Genomic DNA, 19168 nt, shown 5'->3' on the forward strand with positions numbered 1-19168 from the left:
TAATAATACTTTAAAATGGATTAAGGAGTAAATATCTTGAAAAGGGTATAGTAGAATTCAGATATTAATCTAAGTGCTTACAAATAGATCCATAAAATTTCTTTGAAATGATAGAGGATCATCAATGATTATAAGAACAAAACGTGGTTTTACAGAAACAGAAGGAAAACAAACAAACAAAAAGTAGTACAGGTAGATGGTGATTCTACTACTCCAAAAATAACAACTTTTCTCAAAATTAACTACTACCTCTAGTCAATAACAGCAAGAGGAGATGTAAAACCTGAAATTGTTATTAATTTCAGTTCAATAATGATAGCTGGGGATCTTGCACCTGGACAATTTCTGACCTGGCTTAAAACTTGCGTATCGCCAATGAAGACACAGGCTATTGTGGAAGGAGGCCAGCCTACTTTGGTAAGTCAGTGTTTAGCTGGATCACTGCTCCCACCATTCTCCTTTCTTGAAAATCTATCAAGCTGAAAAGAAGAAAAACTCAATTCTTTCAGTTGAGGAAAATTGATTGATTTTTCTGGTCCTAGGGAGAAGTACAAAAAAGGGGTGTTTTTTTCAGTTGTGTTGGGTGTTTTCGTTGTTTTTTGTTTGTTTGTTTTTGTTTATTTTTAAATTGTTTTGAAGGTTTTTGTTTATGTCAATCTTTTGGTCAGGCTCATGAGAAGTCTAAAGCGTTTACAGATTAAGTTCATTTTGATTGTGTAACCCGGTATTTCTTCATGTTAGAGACAATGAACATAATGATTATGCAGACACAATACTGAGATTGCTGCATAAAAATATATGTATATATTTCATATTGCTGTTTTCAGTCTCTCTATTCTCATTTTCACCTTTCTTCCAAAACAAAAATCTTTCACAATCATTTTGTGAGCAGCCAAGTGAACCAAAAGGTCAATTTAATTAAAAAGGAGGAGAACTTCAGCCCGTAGGGAAAAGGGTCCAGTAAAATGCCAGAGGAGTTTCTATTAAAGAGATATAAACAGTCAAAGAAACAATGACAAAAATCCACACTGGTGTCAAAAACATAAAAATGTAATGAGATTATATGACCTTTTCCTATCTTAAAAATAAATTGTCTTGTCTATATAACAGAGAAATGTTGTTTATTAAATAGCAGGAGTATAATTTTCAGTTACATAATTTTATCTACAATTTTCTCAGAGGTTCAGGAAAAATTCAATTTTAATTAGTATTTTGAAGAGTGCGGTAGTAAGCTGAAACTTGTTTTAAAGTTTCTCCCCTGAAAGATGAATTTACTGAATCTAATATTATCATTCAGTAAGCCTCAGAGAAAAGATATAATTGTAGTGCATAACTAAGTTAAACACTCAAAGAGCAGGAGGTTTAATCTTCTATGGCCTTCATTAGTCTTCTTTAGTCAAAAAAAAAGAATTTATTAATGAAAAATAAAATGCTCTGTATACTTTTATGTCTAATTTACTGGTGGGAAAGATCTCAGTGTGAAATTCCTTTCTCACTTTACTGAAATACTTCACAAACAGTAATGACAGACATAAAATAGAGGCACCTTATTTATTAATTTAAAAAAAAAAAAATCATTAGGTTTTTTTCATTATAGTACAGTAAAGTGCATCCTTCTGCCTTTTGAAATACTGACAAAACTTTTGATTTTGGCAACTTTACCTCCAGTCTTCAGCATGAGCTTTTCATAAAATGTAGAAAGGATGTAAAGCAAAAAGATTATATGATATAATACATAGTATAATATTATAAAATGATTTTCTTCAACTTAGGACTTGTCCCAAAGCCGTAACACATTAACTAGCTGTCTCATGACATAACTGCAAACTGATAGCTGATTCTGTAACAGACATGTTTTGAGCTCTATTTTTTTTTAACATACAATAGAAAGCATTAATTGCAATTCAACATAACTTTTCTCTATGAAATGACTGTATGAAAACTGTATTGAGGAACTTCACTATTCAGTTTCACAGTGCTTCCAAAATGTATTAGCATTTAAAAAAAAATGGGAATTTGCACTGCATAATTACATCTTCTATGAATAGTAAAATAATTGTTTTAAGTGAATTTCTCAGATCATTTATTCATCCTGGGTTTTACAAATGAATCATCAGCACATTTGTTTTCGTACCAGTAATAAATAAAAGCTACACAAATTCTCTCCACCTGTATTTATATGTGTAGACTCTATCTGTAATGAGTAAGTTTATCTGAAAGAACCTAGGGCCTTACAATTACTGCTTAGTTAATTATTGCACTGATGGAATAAACAGTTGAATCAAATTTATTTTATTGTTTTTAATCTGTAGTTTAAATAGGGAAAAATAAAAATAACTGTTATGAAGAAAGGAGATAGCATTTTGAATCCAAGGGGAGTTAGGAGTTAGGTCTGCTGAACAGAAAAGTAGCCTCTCTCTTTTTTTTTTTTTTTTTTTTTTTTAAATAGAAAGTTTCAGACCCATTTTGATATGTCATTGATGAACAAAATTTCTTTTTCCAGATTTACAATATTATTTTTAAAATAAGTGAATAATAATAAGTAAAACAACAATTCTAAGTGTTACTCTAACATATTATTCCTATGGTTCCTTTTAGACAGGACTTTATAGCAATATTTTACAGCTATCTTGAGGAGCTTAATAAGAACACTCACACTACCATTCTTTGGCTGCCACAGGTGAATTCAGAACTATTTTTGTCCAAGGTATTAGAATAGATCTGAGGATATAATAATGTTTTCTATTCTTCCATTTGGTAGTTAATTGAAAAATATATGTTTTTTTTTTTTTTAATTAAAATATATTAAGAAGTTCAAGAAAAGATCTGGAAAGATTTTAGATCCATTACTCCTAACAATTGGTAATAAATGGAATCTAAGCTTCTAATTAGCTTTCAAAAATTGAATTGTATTTCATATTCTCTGAACAGTTTCTTCTTGGGTTAATATTTATGAGAATTTTCACTTCATTAGACATCTGTTTCATAACAGTTGAGAGGGATCTCATTAAAGAAACTTGATTCAGTATCTGTATTTATTGTATTTTATTGTATTGTCTCTGCAATTGTCTCAAACAAACAAAACCAATCAATTAAATACCAAAGGACCTTGCTACTATAGGAGTACATTAATGGTTCAGAATAAAATGTTAGTTTCTGTAGCTAAATCCCATTTTAAGATTTTGTAGGATTGAGTTTGTTTGTTTGTTGGTTGGTTAGTTTGTTTGTTGGTGGTGGTGGTTGAAGTTTTGTTTCTCCAACTAATTAAGTCTTTACTTGCTTAGGAATATTTTGAGAGAACTTTGAATTCAGTAATGCAATTTAATTTCTTAAGAAACTTAGGAAAGCAATCTGTACTGATTGAAAAAACAGACTGAGAAGTAATAGTTATCAATGTTCACATGTGTTTTGTCTGAATTACCACTTTGATTCCATATCTCTTATTTGTTAGTAAAGGGATATTGCTGTTAGACATTCTTTCATTTGTTTAAATGACATACACATACTGTGTATGAAATTTTATAAATCCTTTCCTAATAATTCTCATAATACAAGCATGAAGAAGAGAAAGAAGAACAGAATTTCAAATGGTCCATTCAATGAGATTGAATTAGCAAGATTTCATAACTCTGCACAGCTTTCAGATTTTCAAGAACTACTAAAATTAGAAGAACTTATAAAATTTCCAGAACTTAAAAAAAAAAATTAAAATTAAAATCATTGTATGAAAATGAATATTCCTAATCTTTTCAAACTCAGCCTAAAAATAGCCTTAATCTGTAAATACAGATTTATGCACTGCTTTTAAACGGGTTTTTTGAAATTCGTTTTTGGAAGAGGATGCTTTCTGTTTGGTTTAGTTGGTTTTTTTTGAGACAAAATGGATCAAAATTCAAAGTAATGTATTTACTAATAAATTATAACAATTGCTATTAGCATGACAATATCTGTTATATCTGCTCAAATATTAAAAATAATAACCTACAATAGGACAAATATTAATATAATATATATATTTATTTAAATTAAATTTGATTATTTTTTCTTTGAGCAAAACATGAAAGACAAAGATCTAAATGCCTATGGAAACTCAGCTGTTAGTGAGAATCTCAATTTTTCCATATACTAAAATTCATGCAATCAAGGAGAAATATTATATTCAGTTAAAAAAAAGTTTGTTCTGATGTTTCTAATAGATTGGTGAGTTATCTTTAATTTTGTAAATAAGGAAAAAAAAATTCTTTTTTCTTCTTTGCAATACAGTTAAACAGCTGTTATAATGAATTCCAAAGGTGGCTGTACTTCTATACTGACTGAAGTGCTTGTTATTGACAAATAAGCATTATTATACACTCTCAGATTAAATGTATTAAACTCACACAGCGTGTAAAGAAGTTTATGCTTGCTTCCCTCAATAACTGAATTTAGTGCATGAAGAAAAGCATGAGGGCTGCTCCAAAAATAATGCCTCCTGTTGTACCATTTTCAATATTCTTATTGTTCTCTTTGTATCTGTTGTAGTTTGCATGGAAAAAAATTAGGAACCCTTACTTTCAGAGCAACCTACAGATCTATCTTATGAGTGTACAAGGTGAAAATCAGTCATAAGTGCAAGCAAATCTGTTCAGCTTTATGGCATATGCAGTTGTACCCTCCCAGTGTTTGAACCACACCCATATTGGAAAGGATATGGAAAGGTCGACGTGACTCAGTTCCACTCCTGCATCTCAACATGTGAGGAAGTGACTTTTGAAACAAAGTCTCATAGAGCAATCTAGAGATAAACAAATGCAACGTATAAATTTACTTTTTGATCTAAGTTTGAAATGCTGCATACGTAAATTCTTTTTCACAATTGCTGGTCTTCTTAGGATAAAACTCTTCTTCCTGCACTATAATAAAGAATTCAGAAGCTTTAGGTTTCTCTATAACAATAAGGCTGCTCTTTAATTTTGCTATACTACATCAGAAATGCTTTCTTTCTGCCTCGATGGAGAGACCCTTAAAACTAATCTAAGGAGGTGCCCAGTCAGCTATTTTGAATTCCATACTCTGTGTATACATTATTGTGGATTTCTGCATTTTAAAGTATTTGTACAATCTATTGCTAAAACACTTGGCAAGTTATCAAAACATGACTTGAATACTAAATGCTCTTGATTTGACTCTTGGGTATAGAGAAGTTTAACAGTGCTCTTTGGAATTCCACAGAGTATGAGGAACATGTAGTAATTGAGCTTTATGTTCAGTTAGACTCAAAACTGAGAACATTTTATTAATCTACTGGAATAACAAAACAAAATAAATAAATAATGATCATATATCATCATTCTGAAACATTTTATTCAAAGCTTATTAAATAAAAGAAATCCAAGCTTCCTAATGCTTATTTCAGAAATTACTTCACAGCCTGGGTTGGAGGACATGAATGTATAGGCTTTGTGCAGAAAATGGCACAAGCTATAGTTGAATTTTTTTTTTAGAAGTCCCCATTACTACAGTTTTCATATTATGTGATGTAAAATTCTGAATCGGATTTTAAAAGTACCCATAGAAAAACATAGCTCAGACACATCCTTACACGTTTGACAATGGTGGAGCTCTCTAGGCATAGCTATATGAAACAATGCCATACTATACAACTATCTGAGCTACTTCCAAAAATTCTACTGGAAATAGAAATTGTAAAATCAAGGAATTATTCTTGAACTAATTAATTCCACTGAGAAGCTATGTAAGAAGAATCATAGAATCACAGAATGAAACCTGATAGCAGCTATTGAATCATAGAATGAATCATACAGTGAATCACAGAATTGTTTGGTTGTAAGGGACCTCAAAGATCAAATTCTAACCCCCAGTCATGGGCAAGGTTGCCAATCACTAGATCAGACTGCCAATCTGGCCTGGAGCTCCTTCATGAACAGGGCATGCACACCTTATTTGGGCAACATGCTCCTTCTTTCAAAGAAGCACTGCAATAATTCAGCACACTGCGTCCAAGTGCAAAGGAAGGCTGCTGTTGTATGGGGTTGCACAGAGATAACTTAACATGTGATTACTATGTCAGATTTCTTGTTCTTCTAGTCTTACCTGACCTGACTCTTGAAACTCTCTGACAGATTTCTTATTCATGTTATTTTTCCAAGAAATATAGAAATATATTTTGGAGGCAGAGATTCCACATATTTCTTTATATTCCCATGGTGAGAGACATCATGGGAGCAGGAAAATAAGAAGAAAAAACATAGTATTAAGGAGTATGCTTATCACGGCATAAACAGCAAAGCCCATAGTTGCTTTTTCCAGATCTGCAGATCTTATATGACCATCTTCATCACAAAATAATCCAGTCTCCATTAGTATTCTTTCACATTTTTAAAGCAGCATTACAAAGTAAAGATATAGTCAATGCATGCTAACACTTCACTACTTCCAGTATATTTTTCAGTTTTTTCATAACATAAAGCCTTACAGAGGAACAAAGAGGGGGAAAAAAGAATAAATCTGCTGAAAGCAGCTTAATAATTTCAATACTGGTTGAACCTTTCTTGCCTCAAGTCAGACCAGCAGATCAGGAACCTGCTTTAGCATGGGGGTTGCATTAGATGATCTTCAGAAGTTCCTTCCAATCCCTATGATTCTGAGATTCTTTGATTTAGTACATTTTCCTTCCATCAGCTGGAGTTGAACCCCAGACTTGCTCTAGGCTTTCTGCTGCATGAACCCAAAGGTAATATTTGTTGGTATGTGTTATAGCTGGATGACTCTAGCAGGTTAACAGTACAAGCTATATGTAGAAGTCACAGTTCAGATACCAAATTGAAATATGTTTTCTAAATATATGATGACCCTAATATCTTCTTGAACAGTAAATTTTCTGTTTTGTGATAGTCTTGTGAGTTCATTTGTAGGAGGTGTAGGTTTTATGTTTTTGAAAAGTAAAATTAGTCAAGTACCGGCTGTCAAGCGATGTCCCCAGTGAATGAAGAAAGAGAAACATCACTCCCATTTTTAAGAAGGGGAGGAAGATAGACCTGGGGAACAACAGGCAGATAAGCTTACATCTATACCTATGAATATGTATAGATATAATAGATAGAATATCATGGAGATGCCATGCAAAGGACAGGCTTGAAAAGTGAGCCCATGTGAACCTAATGAGGTTCAACTAAGCCAAGTGCAATATGTTGCGCGTGGGTTGCAGCAATCCCAGATATGTTTACAGACTGGAAGGAAAACTCATTGAGATCAACCCTTCGTAAAAGGACTTGGGAGTTCCTGGTAGATGAAAAGCTGAAGATGAGCCAGCAGTCTGTGTCTGCAGACTACAATGTGAACTGTATCCTGGGAGCGGGAGCTGATTATCCCTCTCTATTATACCCTCATGAGATCTCATCTGGAGTACTGTGTCCAGGCATTCTCAGCTGGGAGAAGAGAAGGCTCTGAAGACCTCACTATGATTCTGACAGCAGTAGGAAAAGACGGAACACTTTCAACTAAAAGAAAGGAGATTTAGATTAAATGTTAGGAGCAAATTTTTCACTGAGGAGGTTTTGAGGTATTGGAACAGATTGCCCAGAGAAATTAGTGATGCACCAACCCTGGAGGCATTAAAAAGAAGGCTGGTTGGAGCCCTGGGCAGCTTTTTGGCAATCCTAGTGAGCACAGGGAGGTTGGAAATGGTTGATTTTTAACATCTCTTCCAAGCCAAGCCATTCTATGAATCCATGATTAACACCACTTTCTGCAAGTTCTGTGTTCACCAGTCAAGAGTGCCATGATTACCACACTGCATAAATACTTCAGTGACACATAAGTAGGTGAGGCAGGTTACTTGAGAAAATACACATTGCATGCTGTTCCTGACCTCAATATGACAACTGCAGACTAGATTTTTTTTTAATCGTCAGAGAAGATGAAAGTTGATCTTGTGAATTCTTGTCCAAATCCATGTATTTCATTTAGGACTTCTACCATATACCAACTATATACCAAGCTTAGGGAATCGGGAGATATGTGTTAATTAATTTGTCTTCTTTAGCAGTTAAGGTTTCTGGATAGGATGGAATACGAGTATTTAATTCTAACAGCATTAAATTACAGCTATCTAATTGCAGATTTTTAGTTTACATGACATGTTGAAATTCATGTAAGCTTGCTCTTATTTACCACATACATTCCCTCATTCCACTGTATTAGCAGGGAAGCCTACACCTCAAAGGTGACTTATTGGCCCAAGACAGCTGTCTAGCTAGTCACAGTGTCAGGCTATGAATTGATTCCTTTCCCATAATGAATGCACCAGGGATGTTACTGTTTGGCAGTACATGGATACAGCTTCTAGGACTGTGTCCAGCTTATAGCCAGAAGGAAAAGTTTCTATTAAAATTAATAGCCTGCTTGCTGCTTTTTATCAATGTATTATTGAAATGGTGTTCTTTCAAGGTTGCACAGCCGGTTTAATGCTGATTATGTTTTAAGCCAGAATGGATAATTAAATAGGACAAAAATGAGTGTAGGGTTATTCATGACAGAAAAGATGCCAAGAACTATACAACAGAGGCATCTTGCTGATAAAGCAGAGAGAAAAGTTATATTTACTGCAAAATTAATAATCTATGGGCTCTCCCTTCTGCACAGGAAATCAGTTCTTAATTTGCAACATACTAAAGCTAGTCCTCAGCTGTTACTTGCGCTGGAGAAACTCTTATGTGAAAACAGCATAGGAAAAGCAAAATAGCATACGTTCTCCAGCTTTTATGGATTTACCTATACTAAGTAGGTAGGTCCAAAAGTAATCCATCTTATTTATTTCCATGGAAACTACAACAGCTACAAAGAGCACAATAACACTATTTGATAGAGCAAATTCTCAGCTACAAAACAGTTTTCCAACATAGTCACTACCATTAGCTATGCATTTTCGACAGTGATGAACAAGAGCCTTCATTCTGCTCTTGTAAATACATGTACAAGCAGAGGTGATATACTCTCTCTGTTGACTCTGCTAAAACAGTGCTTCACTGTGTTCACATCCACTGTTTTGTCTCCAGAAACATTCAGCAAACATCAGTAAATATTAATGGAAGAAATTTTTTCAGGATGGAGGAATTCAATGCCTCACCTTTGCTTCATCTGCACTTACATGTCAGACAACATTTTGTCAGAATGCCCCCTCCTGCTGTATGTCACATGGCAACAAGACATAATGGGATATTTGTTGAAAGGTTCGACCTCTTCTGCCATACCACCAATATCTGCCTCTGATGTTGTGGTCAACATAATAAAATAGAAGGTATTACTTTTGGAGCAGCCCTCACTATTTTATTTTCTTTTTAAGAAAAAAAAAAAAAAAGTTGAAAAACGAAAAATTATAGAGAAAAATAATATGCACTATATCAGGCACTATCTTTGACAGCTATGTTTGCCTTATTTTCTGAACTTGGAATAAATATTTTTTGTTATTTTATTTCAGTCCAACAATCATTAAGTGATTTCTCTAAACTACATTTAAGTTCCTGAGAAAGATTTATTTTCCAGTTTCCAGTAAAATGGATGGTGCCTGCAGATCTCTGCAGTAGCACTGCAGAAATAATAGCTTAGTGTCAAGCAGCTACATTACATAATACTAGAATATAAATTCTGTTAAGGTTTTATAAAATGTTTTATTCTTTTTATCTTCATTTAATTATTACTGGGTGTTTCTCAACAGTGGTAGTACCAGCTTTGTTTTTGTGTCTTGAAAATTAAATATTAACTATATAAAGTGAAAAACTGAAGGTTTTATCTCAAAACATAAAATCTTGATCAAAGATGAAAGAATAGCTGGCAAATTAAGATTAAGTATCTAGGAGATATGCAAGCATAAGTAAACTTTATCCATAAAGAAAAAAAAAATCTTTAATTATGGTAATTTCTAAATTTTTTTAATTGATTTTACTTAAAAGATTTTAATAGCAAGACAGTAAAAAGGAAAGAGATTTTAATGTTTCCAACAAAAGTTGTTTTCTAGGGAAAATATAGCAGTTTCAATTGATTTTATGTATGTAAAAGAGAAATTAATGATATTTAGATTGTATTGCAGAATTGATTTCAACACTGGAAGTGCTAATTATAAGAATGATATCAATCAAAAAACAGGTATTAGTGAAAAATTAGTGTTCTTAAATATTTCTTAACTTCAGAACTAGAGATTAGAGGGAAAAAATAAGAAATCAGTTTTACTCATTTTCACTTTATTTTTCTAAACAAATAAGTTCATTATGAAGAAGAGAACCACTCTAAATATATATTTTGCTACGAGTACTTATGTAATAAGAAATTGTTAATTCACTCTCAGAAATCTATTTGTTTCTTACTAACTCTAATTATTAGTTCTAACTTTTTGCTGCTTGTTCTATATGGATTGCAGGTTCTCGTGGGACCTTGATAAATTAATTTCAGTCACTGATTGTCGCTGTACAGCATTGAAATAATTAAAAAATATATTTGAGAGCTGATCTTCCGTTTTAAATTGAACTCTTTTTTGATGCAATTTTGATTATGTTCTTACCTCCCAAATGAAAACCTAAAGATCTACAATCTTCCCAAGCACAGGCGATTTCACACATTTTTATGGCAAAAAAAAGTTCAGTAAGATCTTGCAACCATTAAGTTAGTTTCAGCACTAAATGAAAACCACTAATATGAGCTATTTTCCTCAGTCTGTAATTGGAAAAATTTTCTATGAAGTTTTTCTTAACCACACTTTAATTTTTGTCAAATATCATATTCATTTATGTTGGTCAACATATTACTTTGGAAAACTACTGGATATCAATGGAAAATGAGTAAGCACTGCGATATGTCCTCTGCCTCACATGATGCTGAGGCCAGAAGAAGTTATTGCTATTGTTATCAGCAGCTCTATTTTCTATTTTAATATGTAACTTTTGCAATTATTTTCCGAGTTCAATTAAGAACTAGTGTTCTTCCACATTAGTACTTGTCAGTACCACTTAAATTCCATATCTATGACACAGTATTTCACAGTCTTTAAATGATGAACAAGCCTAGTATACACAAAAGAATGAAAAGAACATATCTGCCAGCTGTTTGTAGGGTTCTCCTGATGAAAAACTTCACGTTCTCTAAAAAGTTGAGTTAGAGGTCTAACAAGGCAGTAGAATAAATTCTTGAATTACAGTTTTACATATATTAAATTATTCTCCTCATCTGTCAGTGAATGTCTCCATAAAGTTTTAAATCTCAGTTATTCAAACATGGAATGACTTGTTTTCTCTTGGTGGTGAGATATGTGAATAACTAACCTTGTAAGCACTATTGTAATCTGATTGTCAGACATGTTTTTCCTGTAACCTAATATTATAGGCAGAGGTAATTTTGCTCAAGTTCATAGTTTCGTTGCAGAATTTGCTTTCAAGCAATATACTAGAACTTGAAATGCATTTGAAATATTAGTTTTCTGCTCACAATTATTGAATTTATGAAGAGATTTCATTCACATCTCAACATATGTAGTGGTATTTGAAATTAACAAATTTCAGATTGAATATCTAGTTACATAACTGTGCCTAGTTTTTATCCATGGATTTAGTAAGAATGCTCACAAAGAACTTGGTTTTGAGTAACATCACTTTCTAGTTCTGAAGTAGCCAGTTGTCAATCCACCCCACTGTTCCTCTAGCCCACATTTTCAAAGTTTCATAACAAGAATGCTGTTATATGGGAGACCACACTGTGTCAAATATCTTGCTGAAGTCAAGGTACACAACATCCACTGCTCTCCCAGGCAGCGATGACATCATAGAAGGCTATCAGGTTGGTCAAACATGATTTCACCTTAGTGAATCCATGATGACTACTCCTGACAACCTCCTTCCCTTCCAATTGCTTGGAGATGCCATCCAGAACAAATTGTGCATCATCTTTCCAGGGACAGAGGTGAAGCTGATTAGGTAAATATCTATGTAAATATTATGGAAAGTTGTTTCCATTACTTCCTCGCTCAATTTCTTTGAAGAAACAAACAAAGAAAGTGATATAAACCATGTGTTACAAATATTTCATTACAAAATCTGCCATATATATAACATCCCACTGATTTTTAAAGGCTTAATATTCATGATCTAATGAGCAGTGTTTAAGCTGCTGATTCTCCTATTATGAATCTTTAAACAGGCTTCAAACGGTATAGAAAATAAATGTTATGTTCTTATTTTTTCTATGATTTGGCATAAAGCGAACCTTTCCTTTCACCTTATCTCATTTGATAAGATTGCATTCTGTGGAGGACAGAGATGTATCTTGATGAGTGGTGTGTAGAAGTTGAAGATGCATACTATCTCTGATAGGTAACAGGTACTTACTACTGAAGGGTACTACAAACCTTCAGCAAATCTTTCAGTCTACACCACCATAGTCACTAGACATTAGTACAGTGACAATTCTCCCTTTTTAAAAAAAGTTTTGCAGTGGTATTCCATGAAAACAATACTTTTAACACATTGCAAAGTGATATTTACCAGCTGAATGAGATATACAACATTGCATAAATCCTAGGTGAAATTCTTGTCCCAGTGAGACTTTTTTCTTCTAATTATAGAATGGCTACTACTCTGTCATAGTCCAGCATATAAAGTTTCACAATAATGCAAACTAGAATATAAAATATAAAAGCATACATTATGACCTCTACGGCATTATAAATGGATGTGTGACATCATTTCTTTTATAATTTAATTATAGGACTTTGCAATTAAAAACACTGTACTTGCTAAGAAAATACAGGAAAAGATGGCATGACAGGAGGGAAAATTAAATAACTGTTAATATTCCCTGTCTCTGATGGCATGGTTTATGTATCTTTTTTTCTTGTTCATAATAGCAGCAATTCAGAACAAATAGAAAAGTGAAATATTAATGTCTTAATTTTCAATTAGGAGTTTTTGCACTTGAGAAGTGGCACCGATACTTTCTAGAAGAATCCTGTGTATGTTGGTTAATATGTTTAAATGAAGAAAAAAGTCAATCTCAAATTCAGCTCTAATGAGCCATGCACAAACGTCAGGTCTCTGCTGTCCACTCAAATGCCATGGAACACATCTGACTTTATAATGAGCCAAACAGTTGTCCCCTCATAATCTCATTTAGCCTTCTGTTAGGTATCTGTTTCCAAATTTCACAATACTATAGTGGAGATTATATGCTTTCAGGGCTAAAATCCAGTAGAAGATGTACTTGTTATAAAATCTCTCACATTTTGTCAAAATTATTTGCAAGCAGTTGCCTTCATATCCTTTGCAGGGAGAATGTTTGACCTCACAGAGTCCAAATGGCTTATTGCCTAGTTTTGATCTACTTTGTACACTAATGGAGAAGAGATCAAAACCAGATGACAGACATCAAGGCAAATGGCCAGTGGCAGAATGGTTGGCCTGTAGGCAGATAACTGAAATAAACCTGCCAAGTATTATTCATCTCAAGGGAAAACTACTTCAAGCTGACTGCTTATATGATTAACTCCTGAATGGTTACTGAGTACCACCACCAAAATTTATTTTGAAATTTGACAGCTTAAACCTTATTTTTCTGTTATAAAATGTATTTTCTTTCATTGGTTTTAGAAAGAAATGCAGAAGAACTACTGTTTCATAAATGCATGTGAATGCAGACAGCTCTTGAGAAAATACAAATATGGCTGTAAGAAGAACACAGTAATTCAGTAGTTTTATTTTCTTTTTCCATATTACTCTTAGGGAAATGATAGCGTTAAAAAAATTTAGTTTCAAATACCTATAATCAAGTGTGTTTGTAATTTGTGTGCTGGATTACTTTCTCGTATATTACCCAAGCAAAAGGTTTTAAATATAGATCTGGCGAAAGAAAAAGTTTTAAAAAACAAACTTAACAACAGTTTATTTTCTTGCTGAAAATAAAATGTTAGAATATGTTTATGCACTATGATTGTTTATCACCTTTGCTGGCAAATAAATTCTAGATTCAGAATTGCTAAGAGCAGAAGGGCTTTGCAAAATTAATGTCTTAGTAAACAAATGCTATTATCATAATTCAAAGTCACAATACATCCTCCATAAATTACACTTCTTTTTAAAGTATGATAGCTTGTATTTCTTAACTCTTAAATCTCTCAAATGTGTTCATGTTTAGATGTTGAAGATTAGAATACAGAAGAGTATAGTAAAAGAAATCCCAACATACCATTAACATGTTACTGTTCTCTTTCTTACAGAAAGTAAAACACACAGAACATAATTATCATACACTGATCTAGACACCCCACTCCCATCCCAAAAATTATAACTTAGCCAAATATCCTAACTATTTTTTCCTGGGTTTTCACCTGTATGTATATATATACATACAAACTGAAAATCATGTATTAGCTTCTAATAATAATATGATTATTATGTGTTACAATCAGATCCTTAGCTGAGAAACATGAGAAAACTTTAGTCAGCCAGGAATCCTGCAGGGTAGAGAGGAGGAGAAGCACTTTACATTTATCCAGAAGTTTCAGTCCTTACTCTGAATTATAAGGACCACATCATTCACATGCAATTTCCAGAGACCAAGGTCTCCAAGGATGTTCTCAGATCTGTATCTATGACAACTAACCCTAGATGATCCAGCTGTTTATTTTACTGATGCAAATAATAAAAATTTTCAGCAGACATTAAAATATAAATATAATATTGACATTTCTTAACTTGTAGACTTAGTAAAAACAGATTATGCTGTTGGAATGATACAGAAATTGTAAACTTAAGTGTTTGCTTTGGGTATCCAGTCCTATACAAAAACACTACTGGAGTTCCTGATATTCTACAGTTTTAATTACATTTAAAACCTTGCAATGGGATTTCAAAGTAATCTCTTGCATAAGCTACTGATAATGTTGGTTTTATACAATCCTCCAAGTGTAAGACTACTGTGGTGGAATTGCTTTCTAACACAGATAATGTGGTAACTGACAAATGAAGGCTATCATAATAAAAATGACATATAGTAAGTTTTAAATCCTTCTTACCCATTGTTGTTGGTATATTTTCATTTTTAGCTATTTTGAGGTGGCAAAACTTGCAGCATGATTTTCTTCTCTATACTCATAAAAGAAAAACTTAGTCAATCTCTAATAACTTTGTGTATGTTGGATGTTTTTCAGACTCCATCTTCTATGTTTTCTTTCCTCTTCATTGATCTGGAAACACGAAAACACACAGTTTAAGAATATATGAGCTGAATGAGATTAGTGTCTGTAATTGAGACAGCTTTGCTTATGTACGGAGTAAGACTTGTTAAACTTTTTGACAAAGAAGTGCAAGGCATATTCAAAGTCTCCTTAATTTTACTTTAAGAATTAGAAAATAATAATAATAAGTAAAATCTCTGTGTAAAAGTAGCATTCATTTGCAAGAAAGTTAATTATAGCCTACTAAATGGCAGCTGTTTCTTGCAGCATGTGCAGAGAATTTCTTTATTTATAGACTGTTACACAAAACAAACCGAAACATATTCTCTCTATAGGTAAACAACTAAGCTAAACTGATAGCAAGTTTCTTCAAAGAAAATCTTGTGAACATATTTTATTTCTACCTCAAAGTTTCTGTTTATCTTATCTTCTGTTTAGCTTATTCTGTTTATCTGATCATATTCTGTTTTAGTTTACACTGTCCTTTTTACAGTGCCTTTCAGTTATATTGATTCCTCTGGTAGGTAATGACAAGAAAATAGATATGGAAGATAGGTTTGAGACAACAGTTAATCAAAAATATAAAACATTCCATTTAGGTTTGCTAGCTAGATTGGGTTCAGGCTAGACGATTTTCTATGAAAGTGATAATGTTTTCTTTTTGGGGGAAAAAAAAAAAAAAGAACAGTTGGATAGATATTTAATTGTATTTATTAAAGTAAAACATTCTGTTTCCAACAACAACAACAAAAAATTGTATCATAAAATTTCAACAAAAAACAAAGTTACCTCTGAAAAAATCCTTAATTCCAAAAATATCTTATTAAAAATGATGATCTTACAAAATATTTATAAATTTATATTTAATTTATTGAAGTTAACTGGGACCATCACTTTCCAAATGAAAGCCATTTCTTCAGTTGCAGAACAGATGATCCATTCTATGTTTAATTGTTGTTTACTTTTCAGTAGTTGAAAATCCTAGGGTATTCTGAAGCAATTATGGTTATCAACACTAAGTAATGCTGTAATTATTTTGTAATTGATAAATGAGCCTTCTTTAGCAAAATAACAATAGTATATAACATCTAGAATTAGTATCACTACTGCTTTCTAATAAACATATACTTCCCAGTTATTTTATATATATTACATATTTATATATACATATATAAATGTTATATACTATGTTGGGAATTCTATATTACTTGACAATTACATTCATACATTTTGCTTACTGCTTTTTTTTATTGTTTTTTTTTCCTCCCTAACTCATTAAAAATAAATATTTTATGGGGAAAAAATAGAATTTCTAGGGTTTTTTTCTTATTTTGAAGAGAAAGAATTTGGGAATATGAGATATTACTTGAGAGGAAAATCAGCTCACTCAGCATTCTTTATTTTCCTTTAGAGTTCATTTGAAGAGAAGAAGCTGTGTTAGCAACTTAAAAGTTTATTTTTTCCTTGACAACGGAATGAGATGAGATGTTGACAGTTGTTTCTGGAAAAGAGGCATAGTTACGGTTTGCTGTGTGTGTAATCAGAAATTGCACTGCAATCTGTTTTGTCATCTTGTTTCAGTACTGTATAATGTATATATGTATTGTCCTGTGTTGCCAGCAAGCCAAGAGAGGCTATCATTCCCCTCTGCACAAGTAGGATTGCATCTGGAGCACTGTGTTCACTTCTGGCTTTCCAGTCCAAGAAAGATATAGAGCCACTGGATAGAGTCCAGTGAAGAGCCATAAAAATGTTTATGAGACTAGAGCATCTCTTGTGTAAGGGGAGGCTGAGAGAGATGAGTATCTTCAGTTTGAAGAAAAAAAACAGCTCAGGGAATCTCATCAATGTGTCTAAATTTCTGACGTCTGGTTAAAGAAAGGATGGCTTTTATTTACTTATTATGGAATGATAGAGTACATTTTCAAAATGCTAAAAACTAATCTATCTAATTCAGGCTTATTTTTTTAAATTGCAAATAGTAAACTTCTTTTGAAAAAGACTTTTTCCTGTTCACTTGAGTTTTCAACAACTGTCATTTGCTTTTAAATGGAGCATTGTTTGCTTGTTCATTATTTCTGTGCAGTTTTGTCCCAGTGTCTTACCTCAGGTTTGCGATTAACCAATTTTAATGGACCATCTATTATCTGACTAACAAGAAAACAACAACAACAACAAAAAAAATTTCAAATTCAAAATCTTTGAAATAATGTATTAGACTCACATGTTGGTACTAAATCCATTGTCTCTGAGTAGAAGTACATTAAATACCTTCTTCTATTGAAGACAATGGAGAAACATAAGTGTGTTATCTTACCAGGTAAAAGGAAAACATAAGCAACACAGCTTCTTAATATTTTGCACAATATGCTACCAATGTTTCTTCATGTTCTGAAACACTTCAAGTTTTATGAGTCTTTGATATTCTACTGAAGTTGAAATATTAAATCCTTTATACACATTTTTTGTATTTGATGTTTAAGTATAAACTGAATTTAGTTCCTGCACTTAAAGACGTTACTAAAGGCATTACTAAGTATAAGCATCTGAAAAGCAAAAGAATAATGGAAATTAAGATAGATAAAGGACATTGAGAGTTAAATTTATTGAGCTAACCAAAACATTAAAATATGTAAAATATTGTATATAAGTAAACATGCTGAAAGATTCTCCATGTACTTGGAGAATGGTTTTGTAATAATTTGAAGGCATGCTTTTTATTTATATTCTTGGTCTAGTTTCTTTTACACAATATTTTTACATTCTTATGAAAAAATTCAAAGCAGAACTTCTGAATATCTTCAAAGTTTTTTGATTTTATTAAACTTATATAACTTCAAGCTGAGCAGTGCAGTTGATAGACTGGAGGGAAGGGAAGCCATCCAGAGGGACCTGGAACAGGCTGGAGAAATGGGCCCATTTAACAAGGCCAGATGCTGCACTTGGGCTGAGACAATCCCAGGTACTTATACAAATTGAAAGAAGATCTCCTTGAGAGCAGTCCTGTGGAGAAGGACCCGGGGGTCGTGGTGGATGAGAAGCAGGACACAAGCCAGCAGTGTGTGCTTGCAGCCTGGAAGACCAAAAGTGTTCCAGGCTACATTAAAAAAAGGGGGGGATCAGCAGGGGGAGGGAGGTGATTGTCATCTTCTATTCAGCTCTTGTGGGGAGGACCCCTCTGGAGTACTGCATCCTGGTCTGGGACCCCCAGCACAAGAAAGATGCAGAGCTCTTGGAACAGGTCCAGAGGAGGGCCACTAAGATGATCAGAGGGCTGGAGCACATCTCCTATGAAGAAAGATTGAGGGAACTGGGCTTGTTTAGCTTGGAGAAGAGAAGGCTCTGGGGAGACCTCATTGTGGCTTTCTAGTACTTGAGGGGAGTGTATAAACAGGAGGGGGGTGTGACTGTTTACAATGGTGGATAGTGATAGGACAAGGGGGAATTGTTTTAAACTGAGACAGGGGAGGTTTAGGTTAGATATTAGGAGGAAGGGGGTGGTGACACTCTGGAACAGGTTACCCAGAGACATTTGTGAATGCCCCCCATCCCTGGAGGCATTCAAGGCCAGACTAGATGTGGCCTAGTGGCTGGCAACCCTGCACGTAGCAGGGGGGTTGAAACTAGATAATCATCGTTGTCCTTTTCAACCCAGACTATTCTATGGTATGATTTTATGATTCATTCAAAAAAAAAAATTAAAGAGGAAAGCTTTTACATTATTACATTCATGTAAATGAATTTTTCTACATTACATACATCCATGTAAATATGATTTGTTTAAACATCAGAATAGAGTAAGACGACAGCCTGATATGAAAATGACCATACAGCAGGATACTTCTCCTACAAACATATTTGTATTTTGTAACTGCTTTAAAAAAAACTTTCATAAAATATAGTCATGTTAAGATTTCTTAGGTGGCCCACCAGTTTATTTTTATTGTCATTCAA

This window comes from Phasianus colchicus, chromosome 5 (assembly GCF_987193195.1).
Source record: "Phasianus colchicus chromosome 5, bPhaCol1.hap1.1, whole genome shotgun sequence".
Taxonomy (NCBI): domain Eukaryota; kingdom Metazoa; phylum Chordata; class Aves; order Galliformes; family Phasianidae; genus Phasianus; species Phasianus colchicus.